Below are 5,686 nucleotides of genomic sequence, written 5' to 3'. Positions count from 1 at the left end.
AACTTGCACTTCATTATGTTGATGTCTTGAAGTAACTTGAGGTCTCACTTCATCTTCATTTTCAAGACATACTTGACACTTGATATCTTTCATCAATTTCTTCTTATTGCAACCTTGAAGCCAACCTATGGTTCAAGCATTGCCTATTGATAACACCTACAAATATAACTTAATGCAAACATTAGTCCATAGGGATTGTCATTAATTACCAAAACCACACATGGGGGCTCCATGCACTTTCACCTAGCCAACCAATCAAGCCCAAACTTTGGGAATCGAAGGAGGAGGGCCCGATCTACTCATCTACCAAAGAAAATCATGACTCCCCCGTAGTCCTCTTGTGGATCTAGAAACCATAATATTCCTTTTGTGGGATCCCTTGAAGAAGATCTCGTGTAGAGGCTACCTTGGTCTTGTACCAGCCCTACATGATGTTGGGAGCCTCCGATGTTGTGGAGACTTGCCCCAACGTGTTGTGAAGGTTCGCCGCCTTGACCGGCTAACTTAGTGGAGAAGTGGGCATACCTTCGTGGTGTGCTCACCCAGGAATAGGGTGATGCCTTTGTGGCAGTTGGCAACCTTTGTGGTACCACATCTCCTCAATGTAGTCGCACTTCCCTTGGAAATGAACTACGAGAATCAATCCTCGCGTTTCGTCTTCGCCATCGGCTCGGTTGTTTCGTTCCCTTCACTTTATTTCTCCGTTGTTCCTAGATCTTGTACTTGTTGTAGCATCATATAGGATCATTTACCTTTCAAAGTTGTAACCTTTATTTCCTTGCATTGCCATAAAACTTGAAAAACCTAAAAACTGGTGTAGCACCTATTCACCTCCCCCTATAGATGCCCACATTGCCATTTCAGGCGTCCCCCGTCGTCATTCAGCCTCCACAATCCCATTTTTTCTTCCATAAACGTACTAATGTAGGAAAAACATTTTGTTTGTAGAAAAATATGTTCCCATCAAAATTTCAAAAAATCCCAAATTTTCTTCTATAAAATTACCAATGCAGCAAAACTAGCAGCGTTTGTAGCAAAAATGGGTTCAGCGACAAAAAAAAGAAAACATAGACCTCACCGAAGAACTCATCAGAGAACATGTAGAAAAATATTATGTTATTGTAGCAAAAAAAATGACCTCATCGGAAACATCACCATAGAAATATGGCGCTGGCGGCGACATAGTAACAAAAGTTTTACACCATTGTAGCAAAATCATAGAACAATTGTAGCAAACACCGACTTTGATGGAGATATCATAGAGAAAAATTGTACTATATTAGCACAAACGTAGAACAATTGTAGCAAAAACATCATACTATTGTAGTTGCCGCCGTCGACCAATGTAGCACCGCCGTCAACCTAAATGAAATGGGAAAAAATAGAGAGGAACAAATCTCATAGTGTTAAGTCCGAGGGAAACTGTCATTGGTCAAAAAGGAAGGCAAATTCGTTCGCCATCATCATGAACCACTCATGCTTCCACAACATTGTGGTGAGTAATTTGATCATAACTAGTGCCCCAAGTTACTCTAGTATGTGCAATTTAGGTCATATTTATTTTAGTGACTTAGCTTAACCTAGTTCATCCGGTCGATGATCCAGATTCAGTTTGTGTCAGGTTACTGAAGTTATTCTTCAGTTCACCATACAATATGTATTTTACTTTATTTATCTCTCTCGTATGCTCTAAATTCTTATTATATACCTCCAGTGATTTATGTTATAATATTATTACATTAAAATAAATATGCTTCTTCATTTTAACTTGTATGTTTCCACAACTGCAAATGTATACATGTTACTGCAATTCATTTAGCTTTGATACATTTGGATTCCACAAATGGCTTGGTTGGACTTCGTGTTGGAGCATGTGGTGGCGTCACCATTGTCGAGTACAAGACGGATGTTGATGACCGCATCTCCTTCATAGGTGAAGGGTGGAACAACTTCCTCAAAACTGAGCATCTACAAACTGGATAAGCCATACTCATCACTCCAAGGACTTGCATGCACCTGCAGATTATTTTCGTTATCGACATCATCAATGATTAGCCGTCATCGGGGTCATAGTTGGACTCGTTGAAGTAGAGATACTTGGAGGGAGTATGTGCACTGACTCATAAACTTGTTGCTAGTTATTTTTGGACCAAAATGTTTAATTATATAGTTGTGAACCAGTTTGTGGACCAAAATGTTTAACTCAAACTAGGAACCTTTCCTCCAAAAAGAATAATTAATAATTAAAAGCAGTAAGTACAATCTTAGAGACGGTTTCTAATAGTTCATGTCTAAGGGAGATACTATGTCATCCCGCCTAAGAGGGATAATTGGCGGCAAAATGTGAAAATTTGGCCTTGTAGAGACGGTCTAGAGTTTTATCTGTCTAAGACCAATAGTTCACGGCAAAAATCCGAAATTATTTGGACAAACTTGACGGGCGGTGCCACTTCTCCTTTGTTTGCCACCGCGTGTCCAACATCTCAGAGCCATCGCCGTCCTCATCCCCGCCGCTGGTCCCTTGCCGCTCCTTGATACGTCTCCGACGTATCGATAATTTCTTATGTTCCATGCCACATTATTGATGTTATCTACATGTTTTATGCACACTTTATGTCATATTCGTGCATTTTCTGGAACTAACCTATTAACAAGATGCCGAAGTGCCGATTGTTGTTTTCTCGTTGTTTTTGGTTTCGAAATCCTAGTAACGAAATATTCTCGGAATTGGACGAAATCAACGCCCAGGGGCCTATTTTTCCACGAAGCTTCCAGAAGTCCGAAGACGAAACGAAGTGGGGCCACAGGGTGCCCAAACCCTAGGGCGGCGCGGCCCACCCCCTGGCCGCGCCGGCCTATGGTGTGGGGCCCCTGTGCCCCCTCCTGACTTGCCCTTCCGCCTACTTAAAGCCTCCATGACGAAACCCCCAGTACCGAGAGCCACGATACGGAAAACCTTCTAGAGACGCCGCCAACGCCGATCCCATCTCGGGGATCCAGGAGATCGCCTCCGGCACCCTGCCGGAGAGGGGAATCATCTCCCGGGAGGACTCTACGCCGCCATGGTCGCCTCCGGTGTGATGTGTGAGTAGTCTACCCCTGGACTATGGGTCCATAGCAGTAGCTAGATGGTTGTCTTCTCCCCATTGTGCTATCATTGTCGGATCTTGTGAGCTGCCTAACATGATCAAGATCATCTATCCGTAATTCTATATGTTGCGTTTGTTGGGATCCGATGAATAGAGAATACTTGTTATGTTGATTATCAAAGTTATATCTATGTGTTGTTTATGATCTTGCATGCTCTCCGTTACTAGTAGATGCTCTGGCCAAGTAGATGCTTGTAACTCCAAGAGGGAGTATTTATGCTCGATAGTGGGTTCATGCTCGCATTGACACCGGGACGAGTGATGTAAAGTTCTAAGGTTGTGTTGTGTTGTTGCCACTAGGGATAAAACATTGATGCTATGTCTAAGGATGTAGTTGTTGATTACATTACGCACCATACTTAATGCAATTGTCCGTTGCTTTGCAACTTAATACTAGAGGGGTTCGGATGATAACTCTGAAGGTGGACTTTTTAGGCATAGATGCGGTTGGATGGCGGTCTATGTACTTTGTCGTAATGCCCAATTAAATCTCACTATACTCATCATGATATGTATGTGCATGGTCATGCCCTCTTTATTTGTCAATTGCCCAACTATAATTTGTTCACCCAACATGCTTGTTTGTCTTATGGGAGAGACACCTCTAGTGAACCGTGGACCCCGGTCCAATTCTCTTTCTTGAAATACAATCTACTGCAATACTTGTTCTACTGTTTTCTCGCAAACAATCATCTTCCACACAATACGGTTAATCCTTTGTTACAGCAAGCCGGTGAGATTGACAACCTCACTGTTTCGTTGGGGCAAAGTACTTTGGTTGTGTTGTGCAGGTTCCACGTTGGCGCCGGAATCCCTGGTGTTGCGCCGCACTACATCCCGCCGCCATCAACATTCGACGTGCTTCTTGACTCCTCACTGGTTCGATAAACCTTGGTTTCTTGCGAGGGAAACTTGCTGTTGTACGCATCACACCTTCCACTTGGGGTACCCAACGAGCGTGTGCTTTACGCGTCATCAAGCTAAATTTACGGCGCCGTTGCCGGGAGATCAAGACACGCCGCAAGGGAGTCTCCACTTCCCAATCTCTTTACTTTGTTTTTGTCTTGCTTAGTTTTATTTACTACTTTGTTTGCTGCACTAAATCAAAATATATAAAAAATAAATTAGTTGCTAGTTTTACTTTATTTACTGTCTTGTACTCTATATCAAAAACACAAAAAAATTAGTTACTTGTTTTACTTTACTTAATATCATGTATGTTTTTATTTCACTAGTTAAGCATAATGGAAAACAACAAAAATATGAGAGATCTTTATGAACTTTATCTTGAATTAGGACATGATGTGTTTGAAGAGAGAATTAAAAAACCCATGGAACTTTATATGCATGCTAATGGGAATGTTATTACTATGGATGCTTTGAACACCATTGTTGCTAATGCTATGGAAAATTCTAAGCTTGGGGAAGCTGGCTCTGAAGAGCATGATCTTTTTAGTCCCCCAAGCATTGAGGAGAAATTTTTGTTTTATGATTACAATATGCCTCCTATATATGATGATAGCCACTTTGTTGAATTTGCTCCCACTACAACTAATAAAATTGATTATGCTTATGTGGAGAGTAATAATTTTATGCATGAGACTCATGATAAGAATACTTTATGTGATAGTTATATTGTTGAGTTTGCTCATGATACTACTGAAAGTTATTATGAGAGAGGAAAATATGGTTGTAGAAATTTTCATGTTACTAAAATGCCTCTCTATATGCTGAAATTTTTGAAGCTATACTTGTTTTATCTTCCTATGCTTGTCACTTTGCTCTTCATGAACTTGTTTATTTACAAGATTCCTATGCATAGGAAGTATGTTAGACTTAAATGTGTTTTGAATTTGCCTCTTGATGCTCTCTTTTGCTTCAACTACTATTTCTTGCGAGTGCATCATTAAAACTGCTGAGCCCATCTTAATGGCTACAAAGAAAGAACTTCTTGGGAGATAACCCATGGTTTTTACCTACAGTACTTTGTTTTTATTTTGTGTCTTGGAAGTTGTTTACTACTGTAGCAACCTCTCCTTATCTTAGTTTAGTGTTTTGTTGTGCCAAGTTAAGCCGTTGATAGAAAAGTAAGTACTAGATTTGGATTACTGCGCAGTTCCAGATTTCTTTGCTGTCACGAATCTGGGTCCACCTCCCTGTAGGTAGCTCATAAAATTAAGCCAATTTACGTGCATGATCCTCAGATATGTACGCAACTTTCATTCAATTTGGGCATTTTCATTTGAGCAAGTCTGGTGCCATTTTAAAATTCGTCAATACGAACTGTTCTGTTTTGACAGATTCTGCCTTTTATTTCGCATTGCCTCTTTTGCTATGTTGGATGAATTTCTTTGATCCACTAATGTCCAGTAGCATTATGCAATGTCCAGAAGTGTTAAGAATGATTGTATCACCTCTGAATATGTTAATTTTTATTGTGCACTAACCCTCTAATGAGTTATTTCGAGTTTGGTGTGGAGGAAGTTTTCAAGGATCAAGAGAGGAGTATGATGCAACATGATCAAGGAGAGTGAAAG

This window comes from Lolium rigidum, chromosome 6 (assembly GCF_022539505.1).
Source record: "Lolium rigidum isolate FL_2022 chromosome 6, APGP_CSIRO_Lrig_0.1, whole genome shotgun sequence".
Classification (NCBI taxonomy): domain Eukaryota; kingdom Viridiplantae; phylum Streptophyta; class Magnoliopsida; order Poales; family Poaceae; genus Lolium; species Lolium rigidum.
Note: the sequence above shows the minus strand (reverse complement) of the source record.